General features: G+C 44.7%; 1 pseudogene; it reads right to left on the minus strand.

The window, feature by feature from the left end:
* Positions 1-5,001: 5,001 nt before the first annotated feature.
* LOC109939688 (protein LURP-one-related 15-like) lies at positions 5,002-5,537 on the minus strand (annotated as a pseudogene).
* Between the last annotated feature and the right edge of the window lie 19,473 nt (positions 5,538-25,010).

Raw genomic sequence — 25,010 nt, forward strand, 5'->3', positions numbered from 1 at the left:
AGCAAAGCAGATCGACATGGGGCCAGATTAGTGCAAACCCGGACGGCCCGCAACGTCGAGCGAGCGACCACAACAGAGATCCGACTTTCCCGCGCTGGAGCCCCCATGCAACGGAGCCATGCGAGGATAAGTCGGCAGAACTACAGGGAGATAAACTCAAACAGTTCACTATCTTTTAGCTACACATTGTTATCATATCCACGTGTATTGCCCCACGGTCGAGTATATAAGGCCTAGGGGGCACCCCTTCAGAACGATCGACCCTATTACTTAGACACCCACTTCAACTCTCTGCATTCTCAATTCAGAGAGCTCTCTTGTAACCTCATTTACTCAGCATACTCACCAGGACGTAGGGTGCTACGTGTCTCTAAGCGGCCCGAACCTGTAAACCTTGTCCACTGTCCCTCGTGCAATTGGCACGAACCATTTTGCTACAGTCGTCGACACCGTCCTACTTCTAAAAACACCTTGAGGGGCAACCCCGGGTGTGCGGTCGGACCCAAAACACCGACAGTAGCTGCAAAAGGCCTTCCTTCTCTCCACTCAGAAGCTCCTTATCAGTTAGTGTGTACTCAACTTACTCGGTTTAACCAACAAAGCACAGTATCAAGGGAAAACAAATCACATACTTGAAGAGTTGTCAAAGATCAAAGGGTTGGACGTCCAAGCTCCCTCAAACCCAGACCTGTCCTTGTGGCATCTTCCCTATAATAAGAGACAACTGTGCATAAGCACCAGCTTTCAAGTTGCCAAACAAACAAAAATACACGCCCGATTCCACCAACTAGGGTGTGACCACCAAAAAGTGCAACAATGTCCTGGTCGCTCAAACCCATCTGTGTGGAGAAAACCTGCTTATGGTGATCATAACCTGATTCATACAAGAGACACCCAACCAGTAAGTCCATCTATCCCATTCCTACCATTGAGAAATATTCTAACTTTATCCTTCACATAACAAATAAGGCAATCCAAGACTACAAACTGATCAAGTGGGACAAAAATAGTTCGATCCTAGTCAAGTAATTGGTGTTTGCAAACTGCACTACAAATGGATTCATAAACCTTTTCAAGGGGCATAATGTCATTGATATATGATCAGAATTATGTGTCCTATTGCCCAATGCAGTTAAAAAAGAAACAGTGAATGTAAAGTATGACATCCTATTGTGAACAACTACCATGATATAAATCATTTGGGTAAGAACTTACAAATACTAAAGATGCTCCAATTTTCCAAGCTCAGGCACCAGATGACCAGATAAGTTCAAATTACCAAGATCTCTGTTAGAAGAGGTATCCAAACAAAAATAAAAAATGGTACTACTATAATATTTGGAAGGCATACAATACAAGCTTGCCATCCAAAGGTTTTCCACAGACCATTTGTGTGTCTTAGATTGTCATAAATACTTTATTGAAATATGATATCATGACCAGTCAGTTATGTACAGAGTATTGAGTGAAGTTATTATGACATAAATGGTCGACACAAATAGCAAAAGAAGAGTTAAACCATAACCAAACTGAAATACCAAAAGAGAGAATGAAAGCAATGAAAAATTTATGGTGATTTCAAGTAGCCCCTTCTATGTAGAAAGCACGAAGACTAAACCCTTAATAATACTCTTTTGTGCAAAGAGCACTAAGATGCTGGCTGCACAAGACATAGAAATTTGGCAAACTAACTTGAACTGGGACCTGCAGTCAAGAATTGTACAGAAACTGGATGGCCACACTAATATTGTCATTACAGTTTCATGGCACCCCAAGGAAAACATGATCGCATTATGCGCTTGACAACAATAAGTCAATGAAAGTTTGGGTGCAAATGGAAGAAAATGGATGAGCTGTCTGGTTACACTCTTAACTAGCAAAAGAAGATGCAAGTACAAAATATGTTGCAAGCACTCCAACACAGAGATGAGAGAAGAAATATGTTACAAACACGGTTAATCGATTATACAATGCTGCTCTGCAATTAAGTTAAACCTACAGCGGTAACTGATAAACTCAGTCTCACCTACCTGTCATGTCAGAGTAGGGCGTGTTGGGAGAACTTCACTTGTCAGGTTGTCTCCAGCAATGAACTTCATTGTTTGTCCATATTTATAGCAGGACGCAACCCATGCGTCCTGCTATAATATAGGACATTGTATAAACCATATAAAATATAATATGTTATCCATCACACTATGTTTCTGTAAATATATAGTTGTATCAGCAATAAGGCCACCATCATGTTTCCAAGTTAAAGCTGTAAATAAAAAATTAAGGAATGTATCCTGCTAGTTTCTTACTAATCTCTTGCTAGTGAATGTCATCCATTTTGAGCACTTACAAATCATTTAATAATCAACTAAATTCCATCAACCTTATTCTTTGTTCATATTTATAGAAAGATACAACACATGAAGCCTGCCAAGAATTAGGATATTAAGTTAAGACTTAAGAACACACTGAGGTACATATTTACTATTTGCAGGCTACAATTGTAGAATAGGTTTGATAGATTGATCAATCCACAGTTCCACATTCCAATTCATTTTATCAATTCCAGAAAGAACTCTTCTCAAGGATTCATATATTTTTGTAATACTACAAAGCAAACCTAATTTCTCTTTTCATTACCAATCCATATTTACAGCAAGAAACAACTCATACATTCAGCCTATCAGAGTCTTTTAGATAAACTCTAGGTCAACTAAAACAATTAGTATATTTGTGTATGCACATTTAAATATGACGTCTGACACGTGGCATCAAATAAAAAGGATGGTTTCATAGAATGTAAAAGAACCACTCCAAAGATATTCTTTTAGATAAAAACCCCTGTTGTAAAGGAAAACAAGCTTTAGCTTAAAATAGCCATTTAACTCATCGATCCATGGAATTAATACCGTACCTATGCATGATGTAAAAAGAATGGTATGAATATGTTTTAAGGTTCAGCGTCATTTTTTAAAATTAATACCTCTGCATGATGTTAGTCATCAAACAATAAGAAGTGTACATTTGATACTTGGTAAAATCTAAAATGGGAGCTACACATACCAGAGCCAAAAAAGTATGCTTCTTCCCTTTCTCCTTAGGTGCATAAGTACCATATTCTTTTGCAATACAACCTGGCATGTTTGTTGACTTTCAGTTTAGTTTGTTGTCTTTCAATTCAGTTTGATGAGGCTGATAACTGAAAAAATAGATGTCTTTCAGTTCAGTTTGTATATTGTGATGTCCACTCAAAACCTTCAAACATTTCCCTATGTGACAGTCAATTAATTTCACAAGTGTTTTTCCATCTGGACTGAAAGCAATAGCAATAGTTGACCTAGAAGGTGGCAAAAGAGAGAAAAACATGGCAAGCCAGCGATGCAGGGACTATGATTCTGCCCTGTACACAGTGAGGTTTAAACGAATCAGCCAAAAAAATAAATATATGAATAGACTCACATGAGAGGGTATTGCACTTCTGTTAGTTGATGTGCATTATGTTTTTGTGTAGGAATATTGGAGATGTGCCTTCAACACTCTACACTCGATCGTCTCCAGATCACCAACTCACTACAAAAACAAGATCCACCTCTTGACATCTGAAAGAAACTGTTCGAACACATACGACAAGAACAATGAGTCGACGATCCGCAAAGAGCAGATGCAGACAAATCTACAAATGGAGGGTGGACGAACGTTGTATGGCAGAATTGTCTTAGCAACACAATGTGCTCACAATCTTGGTTCAGTCCTGAAATGGAAGATGGTGACATGCTTTAATTTGTAATAAAAGAAGATCATGATATGTTGAGTGCATGTATGATCACTGTATCCCATCAGGATCTTTCTCTTATTGATTAAAAAATTATAATAACAAGTGAAAAAATTATCATACATGTGATAGAGAAGGAAAATGACCAGTCAGCAGGGGGCCTTTGGAACATGGCATCATAAAATATCAGTCAACAACACATCAAGAGAGCTAAACTGCTAATCACCAAAAAACAATATAAACTAATGTACTAAGTTGTTGAAGGATGAAGATGAACAAAATAGAAGGCACACTCCTATTTCCTTAGTTGTCTCCCTCTTTTGTATAAGTTATTCCAATTTTTTAGAGAGTCAAATCATCTTAGTTTTGACCAAATTTAAATAATAAAATAATAAAATTTATGATACAAATAAGTATCATCAGATTCTTTTCATAGTGTACCTATCTGATGTAATAAATGTCTTCTGATTTGGAACAGAGGGAGTGCAGGCAGCAGTAAACAAAATATCGCAAATAAATTGTTAGCACGACGAAGTTTCAACTTGAAAAACTGGCACACATGGTAGCAAAGATACTACAACAGTCAAATATCAAAAGCATTCCAATAAGACACTTAAATACACAGGGAATGAAATCTTGGCACAGTCAATGTTGTGGTAGCAACAAATACACATGCACAATAAGGTGATTCGGATTGTAGGTATGAAAATGATAAACAACTTTACCACCAGATGCTAAAACCATGTAAACAAATCCTATCAGTAAAAAAGGTGACATGTTAATGCATAAGAAGCTCAATTTATAGAAATCATGAATGAAAAATTTTACAAGCAACATAATAGATCTACTAACCTCTGGAGTTTGTGTAGCAGAAACAGTCTGCATATTCTACATATCATCCACAGTGTTTGCATCAATATTTACAAGCAGCCTATTAATCCATGCATTTTCTAGTTCATGGTGACAACTGCAAGTTTAACATGCAGTTCTTTAAGCTATTATACAACTGAAGTTAGGCAGGCAAAAGAAGACCTTACCAGTGTCTAGATAGAGTAGCATGGTTGCACTCAACATTAATCTTGAATTCTCCTATGTAATTTGATACAAGAAAAAGGTAATTTTAGAACAAACAGTTAAACTCATAAACTTCACTCACATAAAATTGTTGACAATGTATGCACATTTGGAAAATTATATTACTTGTAAAACTATACTTCTGTAGAACGAGCACATTCGAGAACGGGCGAGCGTTGATTCCACGCAACAGCAGAAGGGAAGGCGCGCGGCTTGGAACCAAAACTGAAGCGTGCGTGTCATCGCTGGTAATGCATCTCATCGAGGATGACGACGAGCACGACGACGAAGGCATAGTCGATCCCTGGGTTGACGGTGACGCTATACGAGTTCTTCCCCAGCAGCGTGCTCTCCATGCTGAACCACCGGTCGATCTGCAACGCCAACCGAACTAATAATCCGTGTCAGTCCAAGAATGAGTGGGTAGGAGGGAGAGCCGAGAGCGCACTTGTCTTGGCGATGACGGTGTCGGAGTCACCGAGGGAGACGGCGCAGGCACCGTCGTGGTAGCTGCTAGTGATCCTGAAGTCGCAGGCCTGCTCGGCGTCGTTGCTGGCGAGGAAGGCGATGACCTTGGTGGGCCTTCGTAGCTGGATCACGATGGCTTCAAGACGCTGAACATGAGGTCCCGCCGGCAGGTGCTGTCGCCTCGGAACACCTTCCACCGCATGTTCAGCATCAGCGCCTGCGTTCCCATCGCCATCCAAGCAGCGCACCGGAACACCACTCGAATAGGGAGATACGAGCTGGATTGAGGAGCACGCGGCCTTCAGAAGCACGGAGGGGAACCACTTACCTAGGGTGGTTGAGGAGAGGAGCACTGGGAGCTCAAGGCCTCCTGCACGAGCAGCGGCGGCGAAATTCAAAGTCAATCGCAAAAACCCCAAATCCTAACAAATCCGATGTGACATCGAGGTGTGGGTGATGGGGTGAACAAGCTGCGCTACGCGGCGTCGTGGGGAGGATGGGGGGCCACGCGGCGGGCGGGGGCTGGAGGAGGGGGCAACACGAGACCGGGGGCGTCGGGCGGCGGTGTGCTATCGAAGGACAGAAGGTGTGGACGCCTACACTTTCTTCTTAAGAGTAGTAGAGATTAGGTTCACATGCCCTATGTCATATAAATAGCTAGTGCTTGCATATGAATGTTGTGATGTGTTGTTGTTTAAGTGCTTACTTCACTGTCATGTGGCACCATATGGTCTTGTGTCACTTTTAGTTATACATATGCATCATGCATCTCAATAGGTACGCTAGATGCGAAACACGTGGACGTGAAGGATGTGGTGTTGGAGACAAGCCCGAAGAAGATGACTGTTCAAGTGGACGTTCATCAAGCGGATGTTATCTAACCAAACACTAACCTAGCGTTGGATTCCAGGCAAGCCCCAACATCTAAGTCTCATGATTTGCAATAATTATTTTTATTCACCTACCTGCCTATGATTGTTGCATTACGTTGTAGGAGTTCTTTGAAAACAATTGTTGCATTTACCCTTGAATACCTTTGTTTATCCCTACCCTTGTCACCTGGGTAATTTAAGTACGCTTAAATGCTTAGGTCTGCTAAGACGTTAGAAGTCAGGTGATTTCCTATCACCTGCAAGGTACTTGTGCTTACCTTATGCTTGATTTGGGTAAAGTCATCGAGAAATATCAATGGATAATATAAAGTTAATATGAGACCAGACGAGATGTAGATAAGGAAACATAAGGCATGGAGGTCTTGTGTCTACTTATACCCGTCTGTGTCGGTTAAGGACTGTACCGTTGTGGTCCCTCAAGTCATGTTGAATTTATGCCAATACACTTAGCTGGTCGGATAACTCGTTCCGGTCGCAAATCTAGAGTACAATTCTAGCTGGATTCGACCTCGCGGCTCACGTACTGGTGTGGTTGAGGAATGACGGGGGCATGACGAGATGACCCATGGTGGATGGTACGCCCTAACCCTTTGGTAGTCGGGCGATCCCTGGGTATGGTGGCCTCTGTGGAAACCACGATGTGCAGTGAGGCTGCTACTGGAATGAGTATGGTGGTGACCGTATCCCACGAAGTGCTGTGGGTATGGTTTGTGTTAGGAATACCCTGCCAATTGGTTAGTAATCGATTCGAATCGCCATCGCTCCTAGATAGTAAGCACTTAACTTGAGTTATCTCATCGTAGTAAGAACTACACCTTGAGAACCATGAGGATGGTTATATTGATATTGATTAATGATGATTACATGAATACTTATAATTAAAGGCTGGGTTACTCTTACTTATCTATTAATAACATACTTGCTGAATTTGAGTAATCACTAAAGCTATACTAGACATAGCAAATTGGCAAACGACATTTAGTCAATCACGTGCTAACCAAGATGTGCAGCAGAATAGGTAATAATGATGAAATGCTAAAAGATGATTAATTATCATTATGCCACTTAAAATGCTAATAACTGCATTAATTAATGTACTCTTCCAAAAGAAAGAGCTAGCTCAAGATAAAAGCCTTGCATGATCCTTGGTGTCTTTTACTTTCTTATTTCCTGGTTTTGGACGGGTAAGTCTAGTTGAGTACATTCGAGTACTCAGGGTTTATCCCACCATGTTGCAGGTGAAGATCTAGGCCTACTGATGATGGTGGATAAGTTCCGTTGGGCTTGGCCTTCTATGTAGTTCTCATCCCTTCTGTTTCTGGAGAATTGTCACTGAGCTAGCATGTATTTCAAAACTATGGTTGCATCTATATTGTACAAAGTTATATTTCTTCAAATCAAGTTTTGTACTTACTCTCATCTCCATATTGTAAACTTATTGTAATAATATTTCTGCTGCCAAAAACTCTGGTATGTGATTGTGTATTTACTTAATCCACGATCTTGGTTGTGAATCGATTTACCGAGGTCCTTCAGGATGCTCAGCGGTGTACCAGGTTTATATGGGCTCAAGTATGTTTAAACACTATGGAAGTAGATGTTTGTGGTACTTATGTTCTTATAAATTGGATGGTATCGTTACACGGTCGAACCCTACGGCACCGAGCCCAGGGTCGGGCGTGCCAGAACAGGACAGGGGGCATGTCGAAGGGAAACCACTTGAGTGGATCCCACGCCCGGCCAGAGACCAACCCATCATAAATGTCCGACCACATCAACTACGCCTGATGATGAGCCACGACAGAGGCGCCAGTCCGCTTCCCACTCATGACCTACGAACCCCTCAGACCGCATAACACTCATGACCTACGAACCACTCGGATTGTGACACATTTATGGCTCGCGAGCCCTCGAGCTGTGGCACACTCATGACCTATCGGGACTAGGCCTAAGTGCACAGACGCTGGTAGGGCGCAACACGATGAGCCTCACCGAGCCCCAGGTTACGAAGGCCGGGGTCAGCGTAGCCCGAATGATGGCGCCTAGGACCCACACTGCCCACGCCGTCTGTAACACCCCTGGTGTTACTGTAACTAAAACTTGAGCATGGCATCATAAGCATTGGCATTGCATATGTTTGATACACCTAGAGTGCATTCACTAGGCAAAAATTTCAAACAAGTTGTATTGTTTAAGTGTTTTGCAAATAGAACCCTGGATAGGAAACTTAACCCTAAATAGGGATTAAAGGGGTAAGACCTAACCCAAGTTGAGAAAACCTAAAGACTTTAGGGAAATAGTTATAAAATATCCCCAAAAATAAAGTTGAATCACATTTATACCCCTGGGATACTAAAAACCCTAATTGGAACCCTGGAAAACCCTAAAACTAAACCCTAGGGGCCTATGTGCAAAATTAGTCCACTTTTGGACTAAAGTGCAAAAACCAAGTTAAATAAGTATCTTAAGTCATTTGGGTCACAAATATGTGAGTTTGCAAGTTAAACCCTGAGATTTGGACTTATGTGCAAAAGAGCCACACTCTTTCTCAAATGCCTAAGTCTGATTTCAGTGATATTGGCTCAACTTTGGAGCCTTGTAACTTTCAAACTATAGAGTTTTTGCCCTAGGTCACCACATCAAAATTATAGCCTAATCATAGGAGAACAACTTTGCTTAAAGGTGTGAGCATTGTTGTTAAGGAAAAACTGGAGATAATTGAGCCTGAAGTTGGACTGTCAGACTGCCTGAAGTCTGAAATTCAGATTAACAGTGTGATGGAATGAACTTTGAGTATGAATTCCACCTTGATTTAGTGATCAAATGAGCTTGGTCCCTATAGTCGAATTGTAGATGGTATATAGCTCTACAACTTTGCTATAGGTCACTGGATGTGTTGCCATTTGAAAATCAGAGAAAAAGTGGCTTAAACTTGCTCTGTCAGGCAACTGAATGGGGGGCTCTGATGGTACAGTACCGGTTAACTGCAGAAGATCCTGAAAACCCCCTTTTTGCTCGTCGCCGGTGGCCCGTCGCCGTTGATTGCCGGTCGCTGTGATTCATGCGCCGTGGCCATCGGATAAGTCCCGCCCGGTAAAAATCCTCGCCGCCGGTGAGCTGGACTCCACTCCGATGACTCCCGTCGTACTTCCCCCCCTTGCCTGGCAGCCGAAGCGGATTAACTCGCCGGTGACCACCGCCTCCCGGCCATGCGCCGCGTGGCTTAGCCTTTCCACCGCACCGCCGTGACACCTTAAGGCTGTCCCATCGTCGCCGGGGAGATTGCCACGCCGTTAGCCACGGATTTACATGCGCCAGTGCTTTCTTCCACCTCCGGCCGCCGCGCGTCTTGCTCAAAATTCATGGCCGCCGCCTCTGGGATCTATAAATTGGAGCCTCGGCCAGTGCCGCTAGGTAATTGTGCGTCCAGAGAACCCACGCGCAGCTCCGATTACTCTCTACAGCTCTCCAACTTCACGTTCGCCCCCAAATCTGTTCTCCGCCACCCGAAGCCCAACCTCACCGCGACCAGCCGTACTCCGGTCAGTCCAACCCTCCCTCTCCCTCGTTTAAGCATTCTCACATGTCTACGATGCTTGCTGACCCGTCCAATTAGACTAGGGGTCCACTGACCGTCGGGAACACATGGATCTTTGGTTCATCCGCGCGCTCACCGTGGCCAGACCACATTAGTTCACCATTTGTGCAATTAACTTAGGGGAATCAATGGTTGGGGCGTGAATTCGGTTTCGACCGAAGAAGGGCGTCAGTCCTTTCCCCAATCGACCGGCCTGCTAGCTCGCCGGAGCTCCTCTGCACGCTGCCGTCGTCGAGGACTTCACCGTGCGAAGGAATAGAAACTGGAGGGCTATTTTGTAATCTGTCAGCGACACGGCGAAACAGTAAAGGAACTTATCTCCAGATAGCCGAGAACCCGAGGTCTTTTCTGCATAGATGCCAGCGCGGGCGCGGGCGCGCCCCGTTTTCTCTGAGGATTGGGTCGTATGGGCTACTTCTGGCCCAGTACTATTCACGGGTCTTCTTTTTCTTTTTCCTCCCGAGTCAAAACAATTATAAAAAAATGTAGAAAAATGGTAAAATTGTGAAACCAATTTTCCTAGGCTTGTTATTTTCTCTAGAATTTAATAAAAATAGTTTTGTGATTTTTAGGTTAAATAAGGAATTTTAAGGCATTTTAAGTAGTTAAAAGTATTAGTTATGGATTTTTAGAAAATAATTGGTAAGTCCAAAAATGCCAAACTTTTTATGGGAACTTAAAACAATATTTAGAAGCCTTGGGTAGAGTTTGAATTGATTTGGACCATGTTTGATAACTAGAACCCAAAACACCCCCCTGCCCTGTGAACTCCTTTACCGACCCCGGAAACCCTAAGTTCTTGGAGTTCCGTGAAGGAAAGTTGTATTCAAGACTTAGATAATAAATCTTTATTATCTTCGCACTCTCATGCGCATTACATGGCATTCATTCTTATATATATATGGTTATGTTAGAACGTGAAGAAGAAGTGGAAGTCACCGAAGAAAGGACACCACCACCCTCGGATTCTCAGGCAGGCAACTGCTTCTACTTTGATATTTGTGGATCCGAGCCAGACTCACCTGTGAACGAAGGCAAGCCCCGGTGCATTTGCCACCTCCCTTGATGTTTTTAAAATCTTTCTCACTTGCTTGCTGCATTAGGTGATAAGAGTTGCTTGATAAAACAATTCTTGCATTACCTTCCTTGAACTTGATTACCTTCCTTGAAACCCTGTTTTTACAAAAAGGTTTTACTATGCTTAGTATTGCTCTAGAAAAACAAAAGGATTTGTTTTACAAAAGATGTTTGGCAAAGTGGGAGGGTTGTTTTCGAAAATAAAACTTGATGGTGAATCCATCATGGCCATGATGGATTCAACATCGGAAAAGATGTACCTCTACCAGGTACCAAGTTTTTGGGTTAAAAGATTAAGCTAAGACCGGGCGGGTGACTTGCACGAGAAGAGAGTCTCGGTGTAGTGTCTCCGTCTGAGTCGATTAAGGACCGTCTCGATGTAGGCTTGATGATCGAGGACCCTTTAACTGGTCACATGCCTCGTCATGGGTAAGCCTTGCCTCGGGCCGACTAAGGCCAGAATAAGATAACACGAAATGGGCGTGGAGCGGTGGCGAGAGTAGCGTGTACCCTCTGTGGCAAGAGGCTGGACGGTGGTGTATCTGTGCTCTCGGTTTGCGTGAACCTGATCTGGTCTTAAGAACCCCGGTGGCGGGTTAACATATGCAAGGGTTAAGTGCTACATATGTCGTGTGATTGGAGATCCTCAGCTGAGTATAATCGATTCGGATCGCCGTACCTTCGCGGTTATGAAGACTTGGTCACTGCCCTACACGTAGCATTCCACTAAAGATGATGGGTTTTTGTTAAGAAATTGGCTAGTGCAGGACCAGTGATTGAACTAGGGTAGAAAGAACTCTAGTTGCAGGTAATTGTACTTAACTTGACAAATAAAATTGGAGTTTTTAAGGATCCACTTTAGTAAGCATTTCTGCAAAACAGAGTCTTTGATTATTGAAAAGCCTTACCTTGACTCCCATATAACCAGCATACCCTTGAGAGTCTTTTCTTTAGTCGGGTAAGACTTGCTGAGTAATTCCATACTCAGGGTTTATCCCTTCGTTGTTTTTAGGTGAGGAAGTAGCAGATTTCTGTTGCTTCTGTACCAAGGTGGTTCCTAAGGAGGAGAAACAAGACTGAAGTGCGGGAGGACTTGGTCCTCCACATAGAAATCTTTTGCTTAAAACTTATCGGGAGGAGTTTGTGCCTCCCTTGGTATGTATAATATTACTACCCTACACTCGCTTATAGTTCTGGTCTGTAATAAAACAACTTGAGCTTACTTTTTAAATAAATGTAAGTTATGTAATCGCTTCCGCATTTCTTTATCTCCGATGTTCTGTAATGTCTGCAAGACGGGTGAATCGTTCCTGGTAAGGTAAGGAAAGATACCGAACTTGTCAAGTGACTTAGGAACATCTACAGGGTGTCTGATGTCTGTTAGACAAGGACAACTGTAGGTGGGCCTAATTACTTGGGAGGTTCCGTCACAGCTGGTATCGGAGCGTAGCCCTTCTTTGCAGATATTATGAGGCATCTTCAAAAGGATTTTCTAAAAAGTCTTGCCTAAAAACTCTTTTCTCTTCTTACCTAAGTATTCTGAAGAGTTTATCTTAAAGACCAGATAGGAAGAGTGCAATGTATAGAAGGTTGAATCGATTAAGGTTGATTCTGTACTTACACATGCATCATGCTAAGAATTATACTAATAAAGTTTTCCCCCTTAGAAAGATGCCGCCACGCACAAGGCTAACGGCGCGCAAGTCAACTGGACCAATCGGTGTGCCCCGGCATCAACTAGCCCCTCGACATGAGAACAGTAGCAGCGGGAGTAATGACCCAATAGGAGATCTTGAAGCACGAGTAAGCCGACTTCAAGCGGAGCTGCAACACAGGACCAATGCTTGGGTCGCGGACGGAGATAGAATAAATGAACTAAGAAGGGACATCCGTCACCTGCGGGATCAGCTTGCTGATCGGGACTTAGCACTCGACTGGGCAGTACTGTCCCGTTTGTTGGCATGTGCTAAGGAAGCAAGGGCTCAGGCCCGAATTAAGGAACTTAGCTCAACTGTCGACGACCTGCAGGTCTATTGCAATACGTTACATGAGGAAGTCCATGTACTGTATTCGCAATTACACCCTAGTGCACCTGCGCACCCTGCTGAGGCAGAAGCCGAACCCTCCCACGTTGCGGGACACGCGCTGGGTGGGGAGTTAGACCTTTTTGAACCCCCTCCTTCCATGAGGCTGGTTGACGTATGGACTCCCACACCTGACGATGAGGCCTCCAAGAGTAATGGGAAGCAGGACTAATGGTGTAATAGAAGTAGAAGTAGAGTAGTGTATTGTAGGTTGTACTGGTGTATAATAGGTAATGCTATTGTATACTAGGTATTGTACCCTGTTGTAAGAGTCTTGAGTTTGTAACATTACTTTTGGTAATGTAAAATGGAATGGCTTTTTCTTTGGCATATCATATTGTTTTCAAATGTTGTTGCCACAGATGCCTTCCAAGACTCGAGCTCAGGACGGAGCTGGTACTTCCCGGGGAGGGGAATCCACACCTAATCCACCTCCTGTTCCTCCGACATTGGCTGATGCAATTGCTGCCTTAGTGAACGCAACTGCTGACAATACCCGCTTTCTAAGAGAAATGGCGGGCCAACAGTTCCAGCAGCCTGGTGGGCGGGGCTATCAACAAGGCCCCCGCGAAACTACTTATCTGGATTTCTCGGAAACCCGTCCACCACTATTTGTGAAAGCTGAAGATCCACTGGAAGCCGATGAATGGATACGGGTTATTGAGCAGAAATTTGGTCTTCTGCGATGTTCAGAGACACAAAAGCCTTTATTCGCAGCGCAACAACTACGCGGCCCTGCCAGCACTTGGTGGGGTAATTTTGTGGCCGTTCAGCCGGCCAATCATCAAGTAACCTGGGAAGAATTCAAAGTAGCCTTCCGCGAGCATTATATACCCGAAGGCGTTCTGCATATGAAGCAAGAAGAGTTCATGAAGCTAAAACAAGGAGGAGATACTGTCAATCAGTATCTCAACAAGTTTAATCATCTATCACAATATGCAATTGATCAGGTGAACACTGATCTAAAAAAGAGAAATTGCTTCATGAGAGGATTAAATGATCGGCTACAGAGAAAAATGGCTGCTTGTATTGACTTGACTTATAGAAAGGCTGTCAGCACAACCCTATCTGTTGAAGCAAAATATGCAGGTTCCGGGAAGAACAAGGGATTTGGTGGTGAGAAGTCTAATCAGGGCCAGGCAAAAAGGCAACGATTTATTCTCCGGCCTTCTAACCAGACTCCTCCACGTGCACCAACTTTCCCTTTCAAGCAGCCGATAATTATTCGTCCCAATAAAGCCTCCACTGCTCTAAGTCAGCCGAGTGCCCCAGGCACTCGATTCCCTGCCTTGCCTAGCTCTTCAACCGGATGTTTTAATTGTGGCAAGTCTGGACATTTCATCAAGGATTGCCCATATCCCAAGCAGAATCAAGCAAATAATCAGCAAGGATCGGGGAATTCCTCTCAAAGCAAGGGAAATGTTAAGGGAAAAAATTTCAAGAAGACGGGACGTGTATACTATACTCAAGTGGCCACTACACCGGAAGGAGAACCGGTGATGATGGGTACGTTTCTCGTGGCCAGTCACCCTGCAATTATTCTTTTTGATTCTGGTGCTTCGCATACGTTCATTAGCAAGAAATTTGTGGAGCAACATCACATTGCATGCCATGAATCAAAAGAGGGATTTAAAATACACTCACATGGGGGACAAATCTTTACTAGAGAAGTGGCCTATCAAGTGCCCGTATCATTAGCCGGACGGGACTTTCCTACCAATATGATCGTCCTGAAAGGCCAAGACATAGATGTTATTTTGGGTATGAATTGGTTGGCCAAGCATAAAGCAACACTCAATACTGATCAAAGAACCATCAGGTTGAGTCATAATCAAGAAGAAATTCTTTTGTCCATCCCTATTCCAAACAAAACCACTGGCAGAGTTTATGAAGTCATGGTACCAGAAATCAAGGATATTCCGGTAGTATGCAAGTTTCCTGATGTCTTTCCCGAGGATTTGCCTGGATTGCCACCTGAGCGGGAGGTAGAGTTTGTAATAGAGTTGAAGCCCGGTACGGCTCCCATTTCTCGAAGATCGTACCGTATGCCTCCTAACGAGCTGGCAGAATTGAAGATTCAATTACAAGATCTCCTGGAGAAAGGATTTATCCGGCCAAGCTCATCGCCATGGGGTTGTCCAGCCATATTCGTCAAAAAGAAGGATCAAACCTTACGAATGTGTGTGGATTATCGGCCCCTGAATGAGGTCACCATCAAAAATAAGTACCCTCTTCCAAGGATTGACATTCTATTTGATCAATTGACTGGAGCTAGGGTATTTTCAAAGATTGATCTCCGATCGGGCTATCACCAGATCCGTATTCGGCCCGAAGATATACCAAAGACCGCGTTCACTACGCGATATGGGTTGTTTGAATATCTGGTAATGTGTTTCGTGTTAACGAATGCTCCGGCCCACTTCACATATTTGATGAACTCGGTGTTCATTCCCGAGCTAGACAAGTTTGTGGTGGTCTTCATTGATGACATTTTGATATATTCCAAGAATGAAGAGGAGCACGTCCAACATTTACGGATCGTATTAACGCGCCTGAGGGAACATCAGTTATATGCCAAGTTCAGCAAATGCGCGTTTTGGCTGGAGGAAATTCAATTTCTAGGACATGTTCTATCTGCCAGAGGGATTGCGGTAGACCCCAGCAAAGTCAAGGACATTTTGGAGTGGAAACCCCCGACCACTGTTCATCAGGTCCGAAGTTTCCTTGGACTGGCTGGATATTATCACAGATTTATACCAGACTTTTCTAAGCTTGTGAAGCCAATCACAAGTTTATTGAAGAATGATGTTAAGTTCAATTGGTCTTCAAAGTGTGATGAAGCCTTTAAACAATTGAAGACATTACTAACCACTGCTCCGGTATTGGCTCAACCGGACATCACCAAGCCTTTCGATGTATATTGTGATGCATCTGGCAGTGGACTCGGCTGTGTATTAATGCAAGAGGGCCGAGTAATTGCGTATGCTTCACGGCAGTTACGCCGACATGAGGAGCATTACCCAACTCATGATCTGGAGCTAGCTGCTGTTGTTCATGCCCTGAAAATTTGGCGTCACTATCTGCTGGGAAATGTCTGTCATATCTATACAGATCATAAGAGTTTTAAGTACATCTTCACCCAGTCAGAATTAAATATGAGGCAGAGACGATGGCTTGAGCTTATTAAGGACTATGAACTGGAAATCCATTATCACCCAGGCAAAGCCAATGTTGTGGCAGATGCACTAAGCCGTAAGGTTTCCTGTCATTGTCTTACAATGAAGACCTCTGACAACACTTTATGTCAAGAGATGGAGAAGCTAAACCTGGGAATGGTCCAACAAGGAACTTTGAATCAGCTAAAGCTTGAGTCAGTCCTCTTGCAAAGGATAATTGATGCCCAAAAGGATAATGAGGGCATGAAACACATTCGTGAGAAGTTAAGGGCTGGAAAAGCCAAATGCTTCAAAGAAGATGAACAAGGCATTGTATGGTTTAATAACCGCATAGTAGTGCCAAAGAATGAAGAGCTCCGCCAGCAGATTCTTGATGAAGCACATCTTAGCCGCTATTCTATTCATCCCGGAAGCACTAAGATGTACCAAGACTTGAAACAACATTACTGGTGGACAAAGATGAAGATCGAAATTGCATGCTATGTGGCGAGATGTGACACCTGCAGACGTGTCAAAGCCATACATTTGAAAGCTGCCGGTCCATTGCAGTCACTACCAATACCAACATGGAAATGGGAAGACATAAGTATGGACTCCATTGTGGGATTGCCCAGGACCGCAAAAGGGTATGACTCTATTTGGGTTATCATTGATCGACTTACCAAGATCGCCCACTTCCTCCCTGTCAAAGTAAAATATCCCGTCATTACCTATGCGGAGTTGTACATCGCCCGTATTCTCAGTTTGCATGGTGTTCCAAAGACTATAGTGTCGGATCGTGGACCACAATTTGTATCCAAATTCTAGGAAGAACTTCATAAATCCTTGGGTACTAAACTGCTCCACAGTTCGGCCTATCATCCTCAAACCAGTGGACAAACTGAGAGAGTGAACCAAATACTTGAAGATATGCTGCGGGCATGTGTTCTGGACTTCTCACAGAAATGGGATGAATGTTTGCCTTTGGTGGAGTTTTCATATAATAATAGCTATCAAGAAAGTATCAAGATGGCACCCTTCGAAGCTTTATATGGACGACGATGTCGTACTCCGCTAAATTGGTCTGAACCTGGGGAAAGGTGCTTCTTTAGGCCTGATATGGTGAAAGAGGCCGAGGATAAGGTTCAGAAAATTATTCATAATATGAAGAAAGCACAAGCTCGTCAGAAGAGTTATGCAGACAAACAGCGAATGCCCTTATATTTCCTGGAAGAAGACTATGTCTACCTGAAGGTCTCACCAATGAAGGGAGTATCACGTTTCGGGGTTAAAGGGAAGCTTGCACCACGATATATTGGTCCTTTTCTTATTTTGGAAAGATATGGGCCCGTGGCATACCGACTCCAACTACCCGAAACATTGTCTGCTGTGCATAATGTGTTCCACGTGTCACAATTGAAGAAGTGTCTTCGGGTTCCTGATCGAACCGTTGAAGTGACAGATGTTGTCCTTGGACCGGACTTGACATACTCTGAGCACCCTATTCGAGTCTTGGATCAAAAGGACAGGGTTACCCGGAGAAAAACTCTCAAGTTTTATAAGATATAGTGGAACCAGCATTCCGAAGATGAGGCTACATGGGAAACTCAAGACTTTTTAGATAAGAATTTCCCAGGCTTTTTAGCCTCTTGTAAATTGTAAAGCCTGTATAGCTGTTGTAATAAAGAAGTGACCCCCACATCACCCCTGCCTTGTACCAAAAATAAGGAAATAAAAGTATGCCGTGTTTCCTTTTCCATTACTTACCCTACGACTTTTAATCTCGGGACGAGATTCTTTTATGGGGGGAAGGATGTAACACCGCTGGTGTTACTGTAACTAAAACTTGAGCATGGCATCATAAGCATTGGCATTGCATATGTTTGATACACCTAGAGTGCATTCACTAGGCAAAAATTTCAAACAAGTTGTATTGTTTAAGTGTTTTGCAAATAGAACCCTGGATAGGAAACTTAACCATAAATAGGGATTAAAGGGGTAAGACCTAACCCAAGTTGAGAAAACCTAAAGACTTTAGGGAAATAGTTATAAAATAACCCCAAAAATAAAGTTGAATCACATTTATACCCCTGGGATACTAAAAACCCTAATTGGAACCCTGGAAAACCCTAAAACTAAACCCTAGGGGCCTATGTGCAAAATTAGTCCACTTTTGGACTAAAGTGCAGAAACCAAGTTAAATAAGTATCTTAAGTCATTTGGGTCACAAATATGTGAGTTTGCAAGTTAAACCCTGAGATTTGGACTTATGTGCAAAAGAGCCACACTCTTTCTCAAATGCCTAAGTCTGATTTCAGTGATATTGGCTCAACTTTGGAGCCTTGTAACTTTCAAACTATAGAGTTTTTGCCCTAGGTCACCTCATCAAAATTATAGCCTAATCATAGGAGAACAACTTTGCTTAAAGGTGTGAGCATTGTTGTTAAGGAAAAACTAGAGATAATTGAGCCTGAAGTTGGACTGTCAGACTGCCTGAAGTCTGAAATTCAGATTAACATTGTGATGGGATGAACTTTGAGTATGAATTCCACCTTGATTTAGTGATCAAATGAGCTCGGTCCCTATAGTCGAATTGTAGATGGTATATAGCTCTACAACTTTGCTATAGGTCACTGGATGTGTTGCCATTTGAAAATCAGAGAAAAAGTGGCTTAAACTTGCTCTGTCAAGCAACTGAATGGGGGGCTCTGATGGTACAGTACCGGTTAACTGCAGAAGATCCTGAAAACCCCCTTTTTGCTCGTCGCCGGTGGCCCGTCGCCGTTGATTGCCGGTCGCTGTGATTCGTGCGCCGTGGCCATCAGATAAGTCCCGCCCGGTAAAAATCCTCGCCGCCGGTGAGCTGGACTCCACTCCAATGACTCCCATCGTACTTCCCCCCCTTGCCCGGCAGCCGAAGCGGATTAACTCGCCGGTGACCACCGCCTCCCGGCCATGCGCCGCGTGGCTTAGCCTTTCCACCGCACCGCCGTGACACCTTAAGGCTGTCCCATTGTCGCCGGGGAGATTGCCACGCCGTTAGCCACGGATTTACATGCGCCAGTGCTTTCTTCCACCTCCGGCCGCCGCGCGTCTTGCTCAAAATTCACGGCCGCCGCCTCTGGGATCTATAAATTGGAGCCTCGGCCAGTGCCGCTAGGTAATTGTGCGTCCAGAGAACCCACGCGCAGCTCCGATTACTCTCTACAGCTCTCCAATTTCACGTTCGCCCCAAATCTGTTCTCCGCCACCCGAAGCCCAACCTCACCGCGGCCAGCCGTACTCCGGTCAGTCCAACCCTCCCTCTCCCTCGTTTAAGCATTCTCACATGTCTACGATGCTTGCTGACCCGTCCAATTAGACTAGGGGTCCACTGACCGTCGGGAACGCATGGATCTTTGGTTCATCCGCGCGCTCACCGTGGCCAGACCACATTAGTTCACCATTTGTGCAATTAACTTAGGGGAATCAATGGTTGGGGCGTGAATTCGGTTTCGACCGAAGAAGGGCGTCAGTCCTTTCCCCAATCGACCGGCCTGCTAGCTCGCCGGAGCTCCTCCGCGCGCTGCCGTCGTCGAGGACTTCACCGTGCGAAGGGATAGAAACCGGAGGGCTATTTTGTAATCTGTCAGCGACACGGCGAAACAATAAAGGAACTTATCTCCAGATAGCCGAGAACCCGAGGTCTTTTCTGCATAGATGCCAGCGCGGGCGCGGGCGCGCCTCGTTTTCTCTAAGGATTGGGCCGTATGGGCTACTTCTGGCCCAGTACTATTCACGGGTCTTCTTTTTCTTTTTCCTCCCGAGTCAAAACAATTATAAAAAATGTAGAAAAATGGTAAAATTGTGAAACCAATTTTCCTAGGCTTGTTATTTTCCCTAGAATTTAATAAAAATAGTTTTGTGATTTTTAGGTTAAATAAGGAATTTTAAGGCATTTTAAGTAGTTAAAAGTATTAGTTATGGATTTTTAGAAAATAATTGGTAAGTCCAAAAATGCCCAAACTTTTTATGGGAACTTAAAACAATATTTAGAAGCCTTGGGTAGAGTTTGAATTGATTTGGACCATGTTTGATAGCTAGAACCCAAAACACCCCCCTGCCCTGTGAACTCCTTTACCGACCCCGGAAACCCTAAGTTCTTGGAGTTCCGTGAAGGAAAGTTGTATTCAAGACTTAGATAATAAATCTTTATTATCTTCGCACTCTCATGCGCATTACATGGCATTCATTCTTATATATATATATATATATATATATGGTTATGTTAGAACGCGAAGAAGAAGTGGAAGTCACCGAAGAAAGGACACCACCACCCTCGGATTCTCAGGCAGGCAACTGCTTCTACTTTGATATTTGTGGATCCGAGCCAGACTCACCTGTGAATGAAGGCAAGCCCCGGTGCATTTGCCACCTCCCTTGATGTTTTTAAAATCTTTCTCACTTGCTTGCTGCATTAGGTGATAGGAGTTGCTTGATAAAACAATTCTTGCATTACCTTCCTTGAACTTGATTACCTTCCTTGAAACCCTGTTTTTACAAAAAGGTTTTACTATGCTTAGTATTGCTCTAGAAAAACAAAAGGATTTGTTTTACAAAAGATGTTTGGCAAAGTGGGAGGGTTGTTTTCGAAAATAAAACTTGATGGTGAATCCATCATGGCCATGATGGATTCAACATCGGAAAAGATGTACCTCTACCAGGTACCAAGTTTTTGGGTTAAAAGATTAAGCTGAGACCGGGCGGGTGACTTGCACGAGAAGAGAGTCTCGGTGTAGTGTCTCCGTCTGAGTCGATTAAGGACCGTCTCGATGTAGGCTTGATGATCGAGGACCCTTTAACTGGTCACATGCCTCGTCATGGGTAAGCCTTGCCTCGGGCCGACTAAGGCCAGAATAAGATAACACGAAATGGGCGTGGAGCGGTGGCGAGAGTAGCGTGTACCCTCTGTGGCAAGAGGCTGGACGGTGGTGTATCTGTGCTCTCGGTTTGCGTGAACCTGATCTGGTCTTAAGAACCCCGGTGGCGGGTTAACATATGCAAGGGTTAAGTGCTACATATGTCGTGTGATTGGAGATCCTCAGCTGAGTATAATCGATTCGGATCGCCGTACCTTCGCGGTTATGAAGACTTGGTCACTGCCCTACACGTAGCATTCCACTAAAGATGATGGGTTTTTGTTAAGAAATTGGCTAGTGCAGGACCAGTGATTGAACTAGGGTAGAAAGAACTCTAGTTGCAGGTAATTGTACTTAACTTGACAAATAAAATTGGAGTTTTTAAGGATCCACTTTAGTAAGCATTTCTGCAAAACAGAGTCTTTGATTATTGAAAAGCCTTACCTTGACTCCCATATAACCAGCATACCCTTGAGAGTCTTTTCTTTAGTCGGGTAAGACTTGCTGAGTAATTCCATACTCAGGGTTTATCCCTTCGTTGTTTTTAGGTGAGGAAGTAGCAGATTTCTGTTGCTTCTGTACCAAGGTGGTTCCTAAGGAGGAGAAACAAGGCTGAAGTGCGGGAGGACTTGGTCCTCCACATAGAAATCTTTTGCTTAAAACTTATCGGGGGGAGTTTGTGCCTCCCTTGGTATGTATAATATTACTACCCTGCACTCGCTTATAGTTCTGGTCTGTAATAAAACAACTTGAGCTTACTTTTTAAATAAATGTAAGTTATGTAATCGCTTCCGCATTTCTTTATCTCCGATGTTCTGTAATGTCTGCAAGACGGGTGAATCGTTCCTAGTAAGGTAAGGAAAGCTACCGAACTTGTCAAGTGACTTAGGAACATCTACAGGGTGTCTGATGTCTGTTAGACAAGGACAACTGTAGGTGGGCCTAATTACTTGGGAGGTTCCGTCACACCATCCGCCATAAATAATACGAGCCAGTCAGGCAACCCCAGGACCCATGAGAGCATGTGGCCTTACCTCAGGTAGAACGCTTGGCTTTACCCTTGCCTTATGGTTCCTTCCTAGGGAAGCCACTGTTGGTCGACGCCTCTCTCCGCCTATAAAAGGGAGGGGTTGGCCCTAAGGCAAGGGAGTTGAGTTCTTTCAGAAACGCACCCAGAAGGACGGACACCGAACGTGCTAATGAACAAAAGGAGGAGCATCGATGAGGACCCAAAGGCTGGAGCCCCACCGCCAATCCAAGACTTAGGTAGGACTCCAATTTGTAGACTTTAGCTCCACTTCCACCCCAATAAGAGACTTGGGAGCCTATCCTCTGTTTCTCATTTGCTTGTAACCCCTCCTACGAGTTTTGATGATCAATGGTGCTGGTAGCACGGTCGATGACTGGAAGTAGGGATGTTCGGCCCAAACCAGTATAAATCATGTGTCCACCACACACACCCTTTGGAGCCCAGAACGTGCACAACAAATTTACTTGTCGGAGCAAGGTTCGAAACATCGACAGTTAGCGTGCCGGGTAGGGGACTTGTGTGTTTCGCAACAAAGTAATCCAAGCTCTGGATGGCTAGCCACGATGCCAATTGACCTCCCGGAACGACGATCCATTTTTGGAGCCTCAGCTTCCCCCCCCATGACGATGGTGAAGCGGTCAGGGGCCCAGAAGCCCGACCCCCTTCGCTGAGGAATCTCGGTATGACCACGAGGGACGACAGCGGCCTCCGCATCGAATGTACCCCCTGGAGCGTTCGCCCGCCCTACTCCGCCCGAGGCCCCCCACACCGTCTCTGAGGCCCTCGGCGCCCCCAACCTCGCCCCACGCGAGTGGCGTGAGGGGCCTAGGTCAACCCCGCCTTCCGAGGATAACGAGATAAGGCAACATATCATGATTCACATGGGACCAAACCCCTCGTATGATGATCTGTCGGCTTTCTTCGCGTCCTACGCTGAGCTCTCTGCGTCATACGACGCGAAGATGTCACCCAACTATGGCGAATTTATTAGCGGCTCTGGCGCCTTCGAGCCTCTACTGCGCCTCGCCTCGACGGTGATCGCCGCGCTAGTGGCCCACAACCATCTCCCCAACTCTGACCACTTGGAGTTCGTGGGAATGGCCGATGACAGTGGGGACCCCGTCATCGAAGAAATTTGCATGGACTCAGACTCGTATCTGGTTTCCTCTGGGAGCAGTGGGGAAGAACCCCCTGGCGGCGAGGAGAAGTAAGACCGCCCAACAGTTGTGGCCCCATTGGCGATACCAGCACAGTGGGCGCCATGCATGGTAGGAGTCGAAGGGGTTGTAAGACATAACACCTTTAGCAAGGGCCCGCAGTAGGCATTGTAAACCCTTTAGGCAGTGATGAATAAAGCATACCTTCAGAAGTATTTCTTAGAGCTAAGCATGGAACAACAACAAGGAAGGCTCATCGTAGCCAAGGGGCGATGAGTGTCGCGTGCATCCTATCATTAATAAACGTCGTTCAAATGGCAAACAGTTTTTAGCTTCAGGTTTATTTAAAGAGAAAAGCATTATCGAGGCGCTAGTAATCACAAGTGTTAACGAGGAGTTGGATGAGGCGCTAGGAGAAAGGAGGGTCCCCTTCTCTTCCCACAGCCGCCATGAAGGCACGGGTCCACCTTGACTCCCCTAGGTGGGGTATTGCTGAGCAGGGCGGCACCTAGCTTCCGAGAAAAAGGCTCGGCGACCTTCACCAAGCCACAAAGTTCGGATCACTTCAAGCATCGCAGTAGCCTTCGCTTAGGTCCTCCAGATCGATCTTCCTTCATAGTGAGGCGTTACGACGATAAAGGCCTGGCAGATTGAAAGGGAAATAGGGTTTAACCTTTTCCTATAAATAATTTTGGTGGTTGAATGACCAACACAAATAATTGGACTAACTAGTTTGCTCTAGATTATATATTATACAGGTGCATAAAGGTTCATCACAAACCAATAAAAAGATCAAAGTTAGGGTTCAAAAAGGAAGGAGCAAACAAACCCAAGTGTGCCCTGGTCTGGCGCACCGGACTGTCTGATGTGCCACCGGACAGTGTCTGGTGCACCAAGACCGTACAACTCTGAACTAGCCACCTTCGGGTTTCTCCAGCGTCGCTCCGCTATAATTCACCGGACTGTCTGGTGTGCCACCGGACTGTCCGGTGCACCAGCGGAGCAACAGCTCTTCGGCGCAACGGTCGACTGCACAGTACCCCTGACAGCGCTACAGTTCGCGGCAGAAGTCAGAGCAAAGGTCAGAGGCGCACCATACAAGGAACAGTGCCTATCCGGTGCGGCACCAGACTATCCGGTGCCACCAGAAGTCAGCGCTCTAACGTCGACTGTGTCAGAACCCTAATGGTTGGATGACGTGGCTGGCACACCGGACAGTGTCATCCGCTTTATTTTCTTGGTTGGTTTGTTTTCCCCTCTCTTCCGGTCTCAGATTTTATTTTAACGCTAACCCCAGCTTATAGTGTGTTTAAAGTTGTAAATTTCAGTTTCCGCCTATCCACCCCCCTCTAGGCGACTTTCAATTGGTATCAGAGCCCGGTACTTCATTAGAGTCTAACCACTCGAAGTGCTGCCGGGAGGATCCGCCAAGAGGGAGATTGAAATGGGCACAAACCACGGGAAGGCTCCATCAAGGGAGTTTGGCGCCAAAGGAAGGGAGGAATCACCTCCCCGCGTCAAGTCGCATCAGAGTGTCGACAAGAAGAAGAAGATGAAGAAAGTGGTCTACTACGAGACCGATTCTTCGTCGCCCTCCACATCCGGCTCCGACGCCGCGTCCGTCACTTCTAAGCGCCATGAGCACAAGAAGTTTAGTAAGATCCCCCTATGCTATCCCCGCATTTCTAAACACGCTCCTTTACTTTCCGTTCCATTAGGCAAACCACCAGTTTTTGATGGTGAAGATTATTCTATGTGGACTGTTAAAATGAAAGGTCATCTAACCTTACTCCACGAAAGCATATGGGAT

Source organism: Zea mays, chromosome 5 (assembly GCF_902167145.1).
Source record: "Zea mays cultivar B73 chromosome 5, Zm-B73-REFERENCE-NAM-5.0, whole genome shotgun sequence".
NCBI classification, from domain to species: domain Eukaryota; kingdom Viridiplantae; phylum Streptophyta; class Magnoliopsida; order Poales; family Poaceae; genus Zea; species Zea mays.